Source organism: Lissotriton helveticus, chromosome 3_1 (assembly GCF_964261635.1).
Source record: "Lissotriton helveticus chromosome 3_1, aLisHel1.1, whole genome shotgun sequence".
Taxonomy (NCBI): domain Eukaryota; kingdom Metazoa; phylum Chordata; class Amphibia; order Caudata; family Salamandridae; genus Lissotriton; species Lissotriton helveticus.
The window spans coordinates 156,287,656-156,305,002 of record NC_136061.1 but is presented as its reverse complement, the minus strand read 5'-3'; the positions used below and the strand labels follow the sequence as shown (position 1 = coordinate 156,305,002).

Here is a 17,347-nt window from a genome sequence, read left to right as displayed (position 1 = left end):
TATATATATATATATATATCCATATCCAAATACACATTTGCCTGCTATAGAAGACGCCACTCCTCGGGAGAGTACATCCAACAATTTCTTTATTGCAGGAAGCAGCACAGCGACCATGTCTCAGCCAGCACAAATAGTTTCCTTACGCGTTTTATGATAAACACTTCCTCAGGGGGTGGAAGTTCAAAATTCAATGGGGAGGCATTTTCCGGTGGCAACATTAGTATTCCAATCACCCTGCCTAAGTGGGCGTGGCCGGCACTGCGGCCCCCTGGTAATTGTAGTGCTAATCGTGTTTCTTCAGTAAGCAGCATCACGCATTGCTTTCTATTTAACAGTATTAGCCCAGTGGATTGCGGCCAGGCGCAGTCACTAATGCCGCTTGCTCTCCTGGAATAATGGCACTCGAGCCATATGCAGGTTCGCCGTTCGACGGACTTGCTGGGGTGCTTAGGCAGCACCTGGGCAGTCTTCCGCGGCTCAGGCAACAAGCCGCTGCACATCCAAATACAAATTTGCCTGCTATAGAAGACGCCACTCCTCGGGTGAGTATATCCAACAATTTCTTTATTGCAGGAAGCAGCACAGCGAATACGTCTCAGCCAGCACAAATAGTTTCCTTAAGCCCAACGAGTTTCATGATAAACACTTCCTCAGGGGCTGGAAGTTCAAAAGTCAATGCTGAGGCATTTTCCGGCGGCAACATTAGTATTATTATTATTATTATTATTATTATTCCAATCACCCCTGGTTTGTTGCCTGAGCCGCAGTAGTACCTTTTGCTTTTGTCACCCTAAGTGGGAAGGGTATGCCCAGATGTGGGTCTCATGCTCACTGTGCCACTTGGATTCAAGCTAGCCTGGCAGATGAGGGGTGATGACACAAAACCGATTCTAGGAAGCTTATTTCTGATCCAGGGAGAACCTGGCTTGGCAGTTCGGGCTGGACTGTTCCCATGAGGATCAGGGTCAAGACTGATTTGCAGATGGCTGGGTCCAAACTGGGGTGGCGTGGTGAGCAAAAGAACAATCGGTTAACCCCAGATCTTTGTGACTGGGGGTGAATGTTTGCATTGTTCGGCATTACATCCATCATTTGCTCTTTTTGCTTTTATCACCCTAAGTGGGAAGGGTATGCCCAGATATGAAGTGGGAAGGGTATGCCCAGACATGGGTCCCGTGTTCACTGTGCCACTGGGTTCAGGCTAGCCTGCTGACGAGGGGTGATGCTTGTTTACAGTCCAGGGAGGACCTCGCTTGGCCGTTCAGGCTGGACAGTTCCCATGAGGAATACAGTTAAAGCACTCCCTAGGATATGTGGTATTCTAATGTATCTTTATGAAGTAAGTTAATGTATCTTTATTAACATTTACATTTTCCTCTTTCCCTCTATTCAACTATGTATGGTATAGAATGTTTATAAGTCATTGTCCTTATACTATGTTCTCGTTTGTATTGGAATGTTGGGCATTCTATCCAGAGTCAGTTGAAGCTGTATCTCTGGGCCCGTTAGTCCTGCTTGCATATTCTTCAAGAAGAATAAATATACTTGAGCATTTCTACCTTGGTGATTATTCGTCTTCACATATTTGGCGACATGGATGGGATAAATTGGACTCCTGGATTCTTCGCTGGATATTCTTTCCAAAGTATTTTTTTTTCATGTCCACGGGCCCAGAGGATAATTGTTTATCGCGCTGATTGTTTCCTAAGACTCACTATGCCTCAGCGCTAGCTTCACTTGTTTGGGGACAATCCTCCGTCTCCTTTTTAAGAGGAATTTCCGAAGTTTTAATGTTCCTGCTTTCTCGCTCTCGAGATCCTGCTCGAGCGTGTTAGTTGCGTCATCCTCTCTAGATATTGCTCGAGGTCAGCGATTTCTGTCCCCTTGGAAACTGTTTTATTGACAACGTTGTTTCAGATGCAGTGTAACGAAGATGCGCGCTGACGTCAATTCACGTTGCCTTGACAACTAGTCTCTGTCTACAACACGGCTTCATCTGCAGTGTAACGAAGTCGCGCGCTCAAGTAAATTCACGTTGCTTTGACAACAAGTATCTGTTTACAACGCTAGGAAGACGCATTTACAACGCGAGGAAGTGTTTTGACAATTTCATATTTTCGTTGATAGTGAAGATTTATTCTGGTGTTTGTTTTCGAAGGCCATTCAATCTATTTACAATTGCGCTTCATTGTGTAATACATATCGGCATTAGCGCATTTCATCTCCTTTGAAGGTTGATTTCCACCACGTTTATTTTTAACCACTGGCTCAACTCTTATTCCAGCTATTTTACATTTTGACTTTCTTTGCTATTTATATGTGCGTCTGTGGGATATCGCTCCAGCACACATGCATATGTTTATGAGCAAGTGAAAATTATCATTTTTTATTTGGACTTTGTCTTGGCCAATTTTCTCTCTTCAAGTACTATTGTCGTGGGATACCGCTCCGACCTACAATTTAAAAAATAAAAAAAAAAGGATTTCAGACAACTTTATCTACCAGTGATTCACACACTTTTTCACCATTGTGAAACTATTGATTTCACTGCTTTTATACTTTGTGTTTCTAATTTCTATTACTTATTTTATTTTCTATTTAACAGGCAAACTGTTACTCCTCCTAATCATTTTTTACAGGAACCTGGTGAACCTCCTTTAAAATGGCGTATGTGGTTCAGATCTTTTAATGCTTAATTAGGAGCTATTTATGGCATGAAATTCAAACCAGACAGGAAGCGCAGTCTTCTCTACTATTATTTAGGTGTAGAGGGGCAAAATGTTTTCGATCATTTACCTGCTTGTGTTGGTTATGATAGTGGTGATATGGATAAATATCAATTAGCTCTTAAACAACTTAGTACTTATTTTGAAGGTAGAGTTAATTTAGTTGTTCATAGACACATATGTTTTACAAGAGTTCAGTCAGCTAATGAGTCCATTGACACGTATGTCACTGCTTTAAAAGTCTTAGCTAGCTATTGTGACTTTGAAGATTTTACATCTCAATTAATAAGGGATCAAATTGTGTGTAGATGTTATTCTAAAAGAATTCAACAAAAGTTACTTTCCTGCAAAAATCCGTCTTTGGATGATACTATTGATATTGCCCAAAGTATTGAGCGTTCTGAATTAGACTCTAAACAATTAGAATCCAATGCATCTACTGTAGCTGCTTCTGTTTCTAATCCAATTTCTTCTTCCAAACAACATATTACTGAAACCAAACCTAAGCCAGGAAGATTTGTTCCTGATAAGAACAAGTTTTCTTCCAAACACATGTTTCCAGGGTGTTATTATTTTAGATGTGGTTCACCTTCTCATCTTTCCAATTTTAAAAATTCTCCTGCTATTACTCAAGAATGTCATAAATGTAGGAAAACTGGTCACTTTTGAAAAATGTGCAGAGGTGGTAAACGATTTCCAATTAGGAGTATACAAGATGTACAGGCTATCCAAGATTCTAATTAATTAGATAAGGGTATGGAAGAATTAACTTTATCTGTTGTGTCTGTAGAGTATCTAAACATTAACAATGTTCAGTCTGATAAAAAATGTGGTGATCCTTTTGTACAAGTGTCCATCCAATCTCATGAAATTCCTTTGCTCATTGATTCAGGGGCCAGGATTACAATTATTTCTATTGATAGATTCAAACAATCTTGGTCTGACATTGATTTGATTACTCCTAATGTTATTTGTACTGCTTTTGAGGGCAGTAGGATTGATCTTGCAGGCTAGTTTTGGGCTGATATTTCCTTTCAAAATAAAACTATTTATGGGAAAGTTTATGTTGCCCTCAAAGGTATCAATGTATTAGGATGGTGGCATCAAGCTGAATTTGGCATGATTATAAGACCTGGCCAGAAGAATCCTGTTTCTTTAGTTAATTCAGTTTCGGATTGTTCTCATTGGAAGAATAACTATCCAGATGTTTTTCATGATAACATTGGCAAAATTAAAAATGTTGTGCATTCTATAAAAGTTAAGGATAATGAAATTCCAATTAAACATAGACTGAGAAATGTACACCACAGCATAAGGAATGATCTTACTATCATGGTTAACAAAATTATTAAAGATGGCATAATTGAACGTGTTGATGCCACTCTCTGGTTATCTCCCATAGTTTTGGCCAAAAAACAGTCTGGCGAACTTCGTCTTTGTATAGCTTTAAGATCAGTTAACAAAGCTATTTGGGTTGAAAATTTTCCATTGCCTCGTATTGATGATTTAATCACTGATGTAGGTCAGTCCAAATGGTTCTCCAAGTTGGATCTACGATCGGCGTACCATCAGGTAAGTTCTTGATGAAAAATCTCGTCATCTTACTGCGTTTGTGACACCTGATGGTACATTTCAATTTTGTCGGATGCCATTTGGACTGGCTTCAGCTGCCTCTGTATTCCAAAAAGTAATGACATCCATGTTTCAAGACATTCCCAACGCTGTAATTTTTCAAGATGATATTCTTGTACATACTGTTACTGAAAGTGAACACAATCAAGCTTTAGATGTTTTTCAAACTCTTCAGAAAAATGGTGTTACCATCAGACGAGATAAATGCATTTTTTCTGTCAATGAAGTTGAATATCTTGGTCCTCTATTAACCAAAGTTGGTGTTAAACCTAAACCCAGTATAGTTGAGGGCATTGTAAATGCTCCACATCAAGTGGATAGAGATCAATTACGATCTTGTCTTGGCTTATGTGAATTTTATTCTAAATTCATAAGAAATTTCTCTAGTCTTACTGAATGTTTTAGAAATTTATTAAAAAAAGGATCTGAGTTTGTGTGGACAGCATTATGTCAAGAACATTTTGTCTTGATTAAGGAGTGTATCATTTCTGCTCCTGCCCTCCAAGCTTATGTTGAAGGTAGTGACACTTTCATTACAGTTGATTCTAGTGCATATGGAATGGGTGGAAGAGAATTTACCATTGGTTTTGCTTCTAGGAGAATGAAAGAGGTTGCGTTAAGATATTCTGTAATTGAAAAGGAAATGTTGGCTTGTGAATGGGGGGTTGAAAAGTTTAAATCATATGTCTGGGGAAGAAATTTTGGCTAAGGACAGATCATAAACCCCTTGTTGATATTCTTTCTGGATCTAAAATTAAAAAGTCCACGGCTAGACTTGTTAGATTATATACCAAATTGTTAGAATTTAATTTCACGGTTTCCCATATTGTTGGTGGCAAAAATGTTAAAGCAGATTTTCTTTCAAGATTTCCAGTGGAAAATGTTACTAATGGGATTTCTGAGGACATTGAGGAATGCATCATAACGAATGTTGATGATATGGTCATTTGTTCTGATATGTCTTCTTGGGGTGATGCATTATGTAATGATTCTGTTTTGAGGCAAGTTATGGATTTTGTTATTAAAGGGTGGCCTAAGGAGAAAGTTCTTTCTACTGATCTTCAATCTTTTTCTAAGATTTCGGATGAGTTATCTATTGAGAATTATATGCTAGTCAGGGACAACAAACTCATTCCTCCCACTGCATTTAGAGTAAGGATCATGGAAACTGCTCATTCTGGTCATTTGGTACAAAAGTGGGTGGTGATGGACGGAGCATCTGAACCAATCAAACACTCACACCCAGTCAACAGATCTGGGTTTAATCCATCACCGTTCTTTAGCCCACTCTGCCACCCCAGTTCAGACATGGCCATATGCAAATCAGTCTGACCCTGTGCCTGATGGGAACAGTCCAGCCCGAACTGCCAAGCCATGCCTTCCCTGGACCGGAAATAAGCTTCCGAGGACCGGTTTCTGGCATTCCATCCGTCTTCAGCCCGGCTTACTTGAAACCAGTGGCAAAGTGAGCAAGGGACTCAAGTCTGAGCATACCCTGCCAATTTATGGCGAACAAAGTGGTACAAAAGGGTCATTTGGGCATGAGTGCTACTAAAAACAGGATTAGAAATGATTTCTGGTGGCCTAGCATGGATCGTGACATTGATAATTTAGTCCAAAATTGTGTAGTGTTGTTACAGTGACAAACATCTCACTGCTAATACTCCTATACCTATACCTGTTTTGTGTCCATTGAGAGTATGGTAAAGAGTTTCAATTGATCTTCTTGGTCCTTTCCATGTTTTGCCTAATTGCATGAGGTATTTTATTGTTCTTATTGACAATCTTTCAAGGTGGGTGGAAGTAAGAGGTGTGTCGGATTCAAATTCTAAGGCTGTTTAGATTCCTGCAAGACATTTTTTCTAGAGAAGGTGTTCCGGAAGAGATATTAACTGATAATGGAGCACAGTTTATATCTGCTTCTATGCAAGAGGTTTTGACTAAGTTGGGAATTAAACATTTGCATACTCCACTTTATCACCCTCAATCCAATGGTCAAGTTTAGAGGTTTAATAAGGTTCTTGTTGAATGTGTACAAAGTACTCTCAATAGTCATGGGGATTGCGAAACAGCTGTATGTAACATGATTTGGGCATACAGAACCACTCCGCACTCAGTCTCAGGTTCCATTCCTTTTGAATTGATGAGAGAGAGGAAAGTTTCCTCTTCTTTATGTCCTTAATGGAAACTTAATATTTTCAATAATCATTTCTCTGTTGCTGAGCTTCTAAAGCTAAAAGTTTGTCTGACAAGAGATTGATCACATTTTCTGTTGGCGATTTAGTAAGAGTAAAAGATCCTTTATTGTTGCAAAAAGGTGTATCTAAATTCAGACAACCTCATTATATTTCTGAAGTTAAGGGGCAAGCAGTAAGACTTGATAATGGACAGTGATGGAGTTTTTCTCGTCTTGCCAAAGTATCTCAACCTAATAATTCTTCTAATTTGCAAGTTTTTCCTGATGTTGTTTTGCGACGCAGTTGTAGAACAAGGTTGCCAAAGAAATTACTTGATTGATTTTTTTTCTCTTTCTTTTCTGTTATTTTTCATCTTATTTGTTTGTTTCAGGGGGAGATATGTGGTATTCTAATGTATCTTTATGAAGTATGTTAATGTATCTTTATTAACATTTACATATTCCTCTTTCCCTCTATTCAACTATGTATGGTATAGAATGTTTAAAAGGCATTGTTCTTATACTATGTTCTCGTTTGTATTGGAATGTTGGGCATTCTATCCAGAGTCAGTTGAAGCTGTTTGTCTGGGCCCGTTAGTCCTGCTTGCATACTCTTCAAGAAGAATAAATATACTTGAGCATTCCTACCTTGGTGATTATTCGTCTTCACAGGATAGTCACAATCAAATTCAATCGAACATATTTTTCCAAAATCTTCCACTTTCCAAAAAGCTGGGATGTATGCTGCAGGGCAGTCAGGCACTGCCCGAATAGGGGTCTGACAGATCAGTGTGTGGGCTTGGTTTTTGGATTTTTGTGTCCTTGCTTTATGACCTGCTAGGCTTATTTTTACTGTTGATTTCCCTGATACAAAAAACATTGCCTGCAGTAAGCTCAGATCTAGGCAGTTTTCCATATCTTGCAAAACACATAAAACACAATAGACCCGCCTCATTGGGCAGGAGACCCGATTTTTAAAGTTAAAAAAAATAGCCTGTCTTTCAACAGAAGTCAAGGGGGGTATTCATTCTACCGTGTATTTTTTAGCATCGCACTCTTTCCTCTTCTAAAATGTTGCCATGTGTGCACACCACTTGTCTCAAGTTCAAAACTGCCCAATTGGACAACATGGGCCACTTTTGTTTTCCAACTGGTAACGAGGGTGCCAGGGTCTATTTTCTGTCCCAATCCTAACCTAATATTTGTTATGGAAAATGAGACTAAAACGTCTGCGTACATCGCTTCAAAATTAGCTGCTCAGTTATATGTATTAAAAAAAACGGCGTATGATATTTTACATTCAATATAAGAGTCTTTTGTTTTCTTGCCTGTGCACCATTTGCAAGTTCCTGTTTCCCGCCGAATCATGTGCGCTTTTGTCCGATCTCCTCTGTTGTCTGGAACATTCCGGTGCCGCTCTCGCCAACGGCAAAAGTGGTCTCGTTTTTACGTGTTGACGTCACGCTACGGTAGGTGCGTGACTGATTCGAATGCTTCAGGTGAGTTTATTTGTAGTGTCACTGGGCCTGGGCTCTTTTGTGAGCTGTGGCGTTATATAATAAATATGTGTTAATTAATAGCTCTCGTACGAGCAGTATACTCAGCACAGGCACAGGGGGGCGACAGTACGTACTTAGCCAATTTTGGTGAGAGTGTGTTCATTCTAGTCGTGTGCTGCATAATTCGCCTCAGAGTTCTTTTGCTAACGTTAGGAAAACACGTTTTTGCCACACGCATAAGCTAATACTATTGCAGCATAATTCTTTCCAAATAGGTTGATACTTGACCAGTTTCCTACCGGCACAAGTATTTTAATGTCCTGGCCGGTACGAAAATAATTACAATTATCTCAGGTCGGTATCCCCCTTATCTGTACTGTACATTCTTCAACAGGAAATGGAAATTACTTTAAAATCTGTTCTAGAGCTACATTAATGATATCTGCCTCATAATTAGTGTATTCAAAGGCATAAAAGTAATTTTACAATTGAATACATACAATTTTGTTTAAAATCATCCTATTTAGTATCGAGTCCTCTTTTTCCAGACTTTCAAAATATGGCCGGTATTTTTCTCTTGGAAAGGTAGCAACCCTAGCCCCAAATAAGAAGTTAGTCTCACACAGTGTTGCCCCGCAGCTATATGTGGGTGTGGGGTAAAATACCTCAATCTAGAGATGACGATTTTTTTCTTCAGGAATTGATACTCCAATAAAGCCAATAATGGTATTTCCATTGAGGCAGTCTCAGGCATCTTAACGATTTCAGGGGCCCCTGGCCAAGCGTATTTTGGGGGACCCTGATCAGAACAGCTTTGAATTTATGATCCAATTATAGCTATTTAATGCCCACTTTGGCCAGGTACTGACAGTGCACAGGCACACTCGTCCATATTTTAAATGTGCTTTCATCTAATATTCAGGGATAGTGGTATGTGTTTTCAATATTATAATACCGCAGTGGCTAAATTTGATTGCAAATAATATTTGTGACCGTTCCATTTCTCATATGTGAAGTCTTGTTTTGATCTAAAATAAATTTTTTATGAATGTTACACGGTCTTCAAAAATATAAGCATTTCTTTGCAAAATGTCTCTAATAGACTCCTATAAATAACCCATATTTAAAATATATTAATGGAAAACGGTATTTGAAACACGATGTTTAAGAATTATCCAAAGACATTAGGGTATGACTCTATGCAGAGCGGTACTGGCTCTATCAGACTTTGGTGCTCCCCGCTCGACCCGTGTCAATCAAATTTCAAGCATGGTAATTTTGACGGCAGCCATTCCCGCTCAAAGGATGACAGACCAAGAGCTAAAGTTTAAAGATTTACTCAAAACATAATAGTTATAGAAATGCATATGCTGTGCCATCAATTAGTAATGCCAAAGGCGTATGAATTCAATAAAGAGCAGTAAAGTCAAAGGAACTCAGTAGTCAAGACAGGAGAGTAAAGAAGGACAGCATGATTAGTAAATGTATTTTGTGTTAGTTGATTATAATTTTTTGAAAAAACGTTATTTTCATTTTGCATATATACTTGAATCGCAATGATCATTACATTATAAGCAGCAGCCCACGGAAAAGACCAATAGCAGCATGACAGGCACAGCTTAGATACAAACATTCTGCTTAATAGATTTAGGTGACATTGCCCACACCTGGGTACTCATCGATTGCGTACAGGAAACCACAATACCCATAGCCCCCTGTTAAAAGGTGACCAGCCCCATCCCCCACACTCTACTTGGTGGTGGGTAACAGCAGTATGCTCTGATCATTTATGTGCTTGTTGAATCAACCGACACCTGGTGTACCCTGTTCTTTCTCTGACTCTTCTGACGTTGTGTGACTGGTAAAGTATGCCTTGAATGGGTCCCAAATGTCTTTTGGTTTGCACTGCATAGGCATGAGAGCATTATCATTTTCAGACTGGTTGTTACAGTATGTCAAGTCTGCACACCATTATTTAATTATGGGGATGGGCCCCCTCATCCACTGCAGTGCTACCCTACACTTTGCCAACAGAATGCCTAGCGCAAGTAACCTGCGCAAGTTCTTCAGGTACTTTTTAACATAGCCCAGTCAGGCATCCAATGGGTTTAGCCTGAGTCCCACTCGTGCAATATCTTGTAATGCAGCTTGTACCGCCTCCCGGAACCTTTGAATATCCGGTGAGTCCCAGGAGATATGGGTTAAGTTATCCAATTCCCTCCGCACCTTTCACACCTGTCATTCTTTCTAAGGCCATATTTGTATAGGCGAACAGGAGTGTGGTACACCCTCTGTAAATACTTAAAATGTGTCAGGCGATGGCTACCATTTTGAGTGACCGACTTTGTGCTTGCGCAGCAATATATCCACTGCTCGTCTGTGATGTCCAACTCTAACTCTGCGCGCCATTCTTGCAAAGCTTTCATGTGTCTGGAACCTGCGCCTGTGTTGGAGAGGGTATATAATATCAAAATCATGTGTTGAGGGGTTTAACCATTTAACAGATACGTCAGAAGTGAGTATTCTAGCATCTCATCACCCAGTGTTGCGCACAGCGCATGTCTTGCACGAAAATAGTGAAATGTAGCCGTCCCAGGGGCAGCCAGTGCATCTATATTTAGCATCTCCCATTCTTTGACTGCACCTTCCTCAAAGTATTTGCCTGCAGTGGTAATATCGACTGCATGGCTCTAATACATTCTTTCTCTTGCCGCATTGGTAACCAACCACAAAGTTCTAGCGGTATTTTGGGGGAGTAATGTAAGGTAATTTCTTGCCTACGGGCAGCCTTCCATAGCAGGCTCCTAGTGTTCCCCACCGGATCTATGATATGATAACGCATACACGGCGCCCCACATAAGTATTGCGGGAGAGACAAAGGATGTACCGCATCTCTTTCTGTGTCTAATTGCAGGCTATCCTGGGGTCCATGCAACCAGAGCTAGGCATGCATTTGCTGCGCAGCACAATAATACAACTCGAGGTCTGGGTCGGACAGCCTGCCCTCGAGTATGGTCGGGTCAACGTATCCCATGTCACACATGCTTGTTTTCCAGCCCATGGTTAATAAAACAAGTGGTTCTGTTGGGTACGAAGCATGAGTAATTCAAACAATACTATTATTGTGGTTGAGGAACCCCCTCCATTGACAACAGTTCAAAACCTCCCAACTAATGACTCGAGGTCTTATTTATTACTTTAAAGTCTTTTACTTGACTTTTTATTCAATACAAAAGAAATTTTTAAGAAAAGACTGTCCAGATAGAATTTTGTGCAAAATAGTGACAATAGTGAATAGTGATCAAATAGTGACAAATATATACAAGTGAAATTAGAAATCTATACAATCAATATATACATATATACACAGTTGTTTTTCTGTAGGCCGTGATAATTGGATGTCTAGAGATTCTGTATATTTCTTTCAGTTTTGGAATCCTAGAGATCAACGGCCAATTACAGGATGTCGACGTTTCGACCCTTCTGCGCCTAGGTGTAAGGTTGTGGTGGGTCTTTCTCAAGACAAGGTGTACTGCACAACAGTCGACAGGTCGTATTGAATTGCCTGTAGAGGTGCTGGCGCAAGGCCAAGAGATCCGCTTCTCGGTCCTATACGTGAGGAATTCGCTGGCTCAGTGGTCCACCGATCCGCTGTCATTCGTCAGCTTCAAGCTATAGGACGTATAGGACCGTCTTTTAGAAACTCTCACCGTGAGGAGCTCTTGGCTGGAGGAGGACCTGCCCTCTTTAGTACCGGACCCTTTGGACCTCGCCGCACCCGCTCCGCGGGTGCCGCATCGCCAGCAGTGTGAGGAGCTGCACCTGTGACCGTGAGGGAGCTGCTCTGGTTTTGGGCTGTGGAAGGCAGCTGGGCTGCGAGCGTTGCGGGGACTCCATATCCCAGGAGTCCCTGCGTGACCGTGTGACACCTTCCAGTCCGCTCTCCCTGCTGCCCCGCCCACTGAAGGCTTTTAATCCCTCATCGCCCTGCCTCTTGTGGGACCGTCTTTTAGAAACTCACCGTGAGGAGCTCTTGGCTGGAGGAGGACCTGCCCTCTTTAGTACCGGACCCTTTGGACCTCGCCGCACCCGCTCCGCGGGTGCCGCATCGCCAGCAGTGTGAGGAGCTGCACCTGTGACCGTGAGGGAGCTGCTCTGGTTTTGGGCTGTGGAAGGCAGCTGGGCTGCGAGCGTTGCGGGGACTCCATATCCCAGGAGTCCCTGCGTGACCGTGTGACACCTTCCGGTCCTCTCTCCCTGCTGCCCCGCCCCCCGCCCACTGAAGGCTTTTAATCCCTCATCGCCCTGCCTCTTGTGGGACCGTCTTTTAGAAACTCTCACCATGAGGAGCTCTTGGCTGGAGGAGGACCTGCCCTCTTTAGTACCGGACCCTTTGGACCTCGCCGCACCCGCTCCGCGGGTGCCGCATCGCCAGCAGTGTGAGGAGCTGCACCTGTGACCGTGAGGGAGCTGGTCTGGTTTTGGGCTGTGGAAGGCAGCTGGGCTGCGAGCGTTGCGGGGACTCCATATCCCAGGAGTCCCTGCGTGACCGCGTGACACCTTCCGGTCCGCTCTCCCTGCTGCCCCGCCCCCGCCCCACTACGTTCCCTATTTCTATGGTCCTCCCTCCCGCAGCGCGGGACGCAGCTCGGGGCGAAGACCGGGCAAAGAGCGGGCCGTTCGAGGACGGAAAGGACTGGACTGGGCCACCCCTATTGACTAAAGTCTGTCGCCCACCTATTTGTTAAATATTGTTTGTTTAAAGACTTACCATGTGCTCACAGGGTACTCGCAGTAAAACCGCAGAGGGAGGGAAAATGCATAATGGGACTCTAGATGACTTCATCACTAGGACCAATATGGCTATTGATCTTGAGATCAACAAAATGCAGAAAAGAGTGTCCATAGAGCTAGATGCTGCACGTAGACTATCCCAGGATTTAGCCTTGTCTAAAAAATCATCACTTGGTACTATTGCCTCCGCCAAAACCCCTGAGCGTCTGGCTGGTCCCAGACCGCTTATAACTGAGGCGGTTATCCATCACTCTTCACCGACCCCTCTCTCGGCACAATCTATTATCCTTTCCCCACTGCCTGTTAATTCTATTCCGATTTTGGTACCAAACAATCCTGCTTTGGATTTAGGCATCCCAAAAAAACGGAGACAATTAAGCCGATTATTATTGTTAATAAATGGGATGCAATCCAAAAAAGGAAACGCTTGGCAATATCAACTTATGCCCGAAAAAAGGCCAAAGCGGCCAGAGCCAAATTTTTTAATAATCGCAGAACTCCTGCTTTAAATGGGGTGGGTGATGACGTTTGCCATTCGAATGATTGTTTAAGGACCAAGGAGACCTGCGTCAGTATAGATAGTGTGGCATTGGATTCATCTAGGGGTACTACCCTTCCTCAACTTGATGAGGGTGCTAATGCGGGGTCGCCAGGTGAATTGCAGGATGGTAATGAAGATTTTCTTTACACTGTATGGGAGACACTTAAAAAGCTCCTAACACCCCTCGAACTCCGACTCTCACGCATTGAAAATAATTTGCTAGAGATGGATAAGACAATTGTTACATTAGCTAGTCTTAGCCTCAAACAAATGGAAATTAATAATACAGTGGGAGACGAGAGTACACCACAGGCTTTAGCTGTATCATCATCCCCCGTTCCGCCCCGCCCATACCTAGACCTATACCAAAACCTCGTACAAAGGATTGTATCCCTGAAGTCATCACCCCACAAGTTATTACCCCTAAAGTTAATCCCCCCCCCTCGTCCTGCCCAAGCCATAATTGCCACCAATTCTGGGACTTGGGGCAACACCCGCAAACCTATTAGGACTACGACCCAAAGGGCGCACCCCCAAGGTCCCAGAAACACACACAACTTCCGAGGGGGTTTCATAGATCTACCCCCTGATGTTAGACCATATGTTGTAGTGTTAGCCGGTGTGCCTGTCTTGGAGCCACATTCCCAGGAGAACTTTTGGTCACTAAAAAATAAGGTTATTTATTGGCTGAACACAAATATACAGTTACCAGATCACTTAATAAGCAACATTCTAATGGTACGTAGGGTACCCTGGGTAGGCCCAACACCTAAGTCTATCCCGGGTGACTGTATTGTTGTGTCTTTCGCCGATCCATGTACAGCGCAACATCTATGCTCATGGGATGTACAAGGCGGAAACGCAACAATTATTGTTAGGCCTCTTACCTTCTTTTATCCCCCACGGCAAAACATACATTTAGAGGGGAAATGGTCATTAGTCCAAAACACAGGGAGGGGTTGGAGGGGATATGGTTGGCAAGGTCATAATCATAGGTGGGAAGGGGCACCAACGTCCAATCAGTTTGGCTGTTTGGAAGATATTGATTGACTTAGGAAGGTAAATGATTCTATATATGTTCCGGAACCCACTTCTATCGCTGTGATTTCCTCCCAACATGAACCACTTCTAGATAGTTCTACCCTTATAGATGTACCACAAATGGACTCAAGTATTGTGACCAATCCTGTTGAGATTAGGATGGAAGAAGCAAGTCTACAGGTGGTCAAATCTGGTTGTAGTCATGCAGGGACACTTAAATTGATTTCTTGGAACATAGCCGGGTTAAAGAATCGGTTGGACAATGATGACTGGGCAGAATTCATCGATACCCATGACATTGTCCTTTTCCAGGAGACCTGGGCAACAGTCCCCCTATTTAGAGCAGGGTTTTTAAATCATTATAAGCCAGCGATACAGGGTCCTAAAGGTAGAGCTTCTGGTGGACTGGCCGTGTGGATTAGAGACTCCTTGGGGTATCAATCTACGGAAATTTTAGTTGATAACCCCGATCTCCTTTGTATCAATTTAAGCAAGGGTAACAACGAGAATATTATCCTAATTAATATCTATGCCCGTGGTTGCCAAGGAGGCCGTAAGCAACCGATCCTAAATACCCTTGATTTGCTCCTGAGGAACCTAGGCTACGATCGTCTTATTGTAGTGGCAGGGGATTTGAACTGCTCATTCGAACCCATTCTTAGTATAGATGAGGATGTGGGAGTCGATGTGGATACTGCTTGGGATATTCCGCCATTGACCATAGGCAAGGGTGTTAGGGGAACTGAGGCGGCCTTGCATTGGCTGGGTTTCTGTATGGAATGGGGGTTGCGTGCAACCAATGGGCGCACTACTTCTGACAAGCACGGTCAACCTACCTTTAACAACGGGACCAGTATGAGCCGAATAGACTACATATTGTTCAAAGCTGACTTTTGGCCACTTGTGTTAGACATGGTGGTTGAGGTACGGCCAGAGAGTGACCATGATCCTCTGATTCTGAGCCTAAGAGTGCCCGACATGGGAGGGCGACCTCCTGTAACAGTATGCCCGACATCAGAGGTTATCTTGTGCACTGGCAGAAAGCGGGTAAAATGGCCTAGGGTCATAGCAGAACCTCTACTTATTAAAGAAATTTGAGTAGGTGGTAACGAGAACAATGGGTAATATGTCGGCCCTTGAACTTACTTCTGGGGTTGATTCTACAATTACTGAACTCCACGAGAAGTGTTTTATGGAATTAAAAATTCTGCTTACGAAGCCATTGAGGCTTAAGAAAGTTAACACTCCTAAAAGGTGGTATAACAAGAAGTGTAGGATTGCACATGGTGACCTAATTGCTGCAGTCAAATCTAGGGCCACTGATGTTATTAAGAATACTAGGCAGATTTATAAACAGGTTTTGTGGACAGCCAAGAGGGAATGGGACGACCACTTCTGGTCTGAACTCCTCTTGGCGTGTAATTCGTCAAACCAACTGAAGTTCTGGGAGACTATTAGATGGGGCAGGGACCCGGACTCCCAAATACCTGTTACTTATGTTTCTGCATCAGATTGGGTGGGTTTTTACTCTGCTCAATTTAAGGACACTTGCGAAGGGCCCTCTGCACAGATTGAGTCTGTAACGGGGGCTCCTTTTAGCGCTGGGGCAGCTCTCACATTCTCTTTTTTAGACACAGAACGTGCCTTGGGCACTGTCCAGTCAGGGAAAGCACCGGCATTGGATGCTATCCCAGCAGACCTTTTTAAACTGAATTTTGACGTATGGGTTCCCTATATCACAATGTTGGCTAATGCCATTGCAGCTGGTGCCAGGATCCCTGTATCATGGAAAGGGGCTGAGATCCTACCGATATATAAAAAAGGTGATCGTACGTCGCCTAATAATTACCGCCCCATAAGCCTGATAGACTCTCTTCAAAAAGTGATTTCTAGGATGGTACTTGTGAGAATACAGGGATGGATAGAGAAGGAAAATATATTATCCCCCATGCAAGCAGGGTTTCGATCGGGCACCAGCACGATAGATCAGGTGTTTAGACTTACTATGCTTTACTGGAAGGTAGTCTTTTTGGGAGGAGGGGTTATTTATGCTGCATTCGTTGACCTTAAGTCAGCTTTTGACTTGGTAAAAAGAGCAAAACTTTGGGATTCATTGAGACATATGGGTTTACCTGTTGAACTCCTGGAAATAGTCATGAGACTATATGAGGGTAACTTCGCTCGGGTGAGATGGGGTAAACATGGTCAGGTGACTCACAGATTCCCGGTAAACCGTGGGGTGCGCCAGGGATGTGTGTTGGCCCCTACCCTGTTTCTCCTCTTCATCAACCAGGTCGCTAAATTCTTTTCCAACACGCAGACAGATGCACCGTCTTTGGGGGGGTCTAAGTACCCTATGCTAATCTTTGCTGACGACACCCTGCTTCTCTCCAAAACCCGTAGCGGGCTACAGACAGCCCTGAATAGGTTTGCTGAGTTTTGCAGGATTAATGACCTACAGATAAATGTAGATAAAACTAAATTTATGGTCTTCAGCAATAAAAATCCAATCACTAGCTCTGTTACTTTGAATGGCGTGTTGATCGAACAGGTAAAGGTAATGACCTATCTCGGTGTGACCCTGGACTACCAACTTAGCTGGAAGCCCCAGATTGAGGCATTAAATATTAAATTCCTTCGTCTCACAGGCTGTCTATTAAAGGAACAGAAGAAATCACTGACCAAACGTATTGCTCCAGCATTAAAAATTTACGAAGCCAAAACAAAGGCAGCTACCCTATATGGTGCTGATATTTGGGGCTATAAGGACTTGTCTACTTTGGTGAAAGCGCAGAACAAGTTTTTACGCAATTTGGTTGGGCTCCCACAGTCTACACCCACCACACCATTGCTTTTAGATCTAGGTTGTAGACCATTAAATGAGCTGGCCCGCTTTCGTTTGGTGGCACTATGGCGTCGGCTCTGGGTTTCCCCA

General features: G+C 42.8%; 1 protein-coding gene across 3 annotated transcripts in view; it reads left to right on the top strand.

The window, feature by feature from the left end:
• The first annotated feature begins 8,008 nt into the window (after positions 1-8,008).
• The window catches only part of GTF2IRD1 (GTF2I repeat domain containing 1), a 1,361,292-nt gene continuing 1,351,953 nt past the window's right edge, over positions 8,009-17,347 (top strand). The window contains exon 1 of one of the 3 annotated variants that reach the window (XM_078679432.1): positions 8,009-8,036. The gene's annotated coding sequence lies outside the window, so the exon portion shown is untranslated. The remainder of the gene's footprint in view (positions 8,037-17,347) is intronic. The other 2 variants (XM_078679431.1, XM_078679429.1) reach the window with 2 other exon arrangements.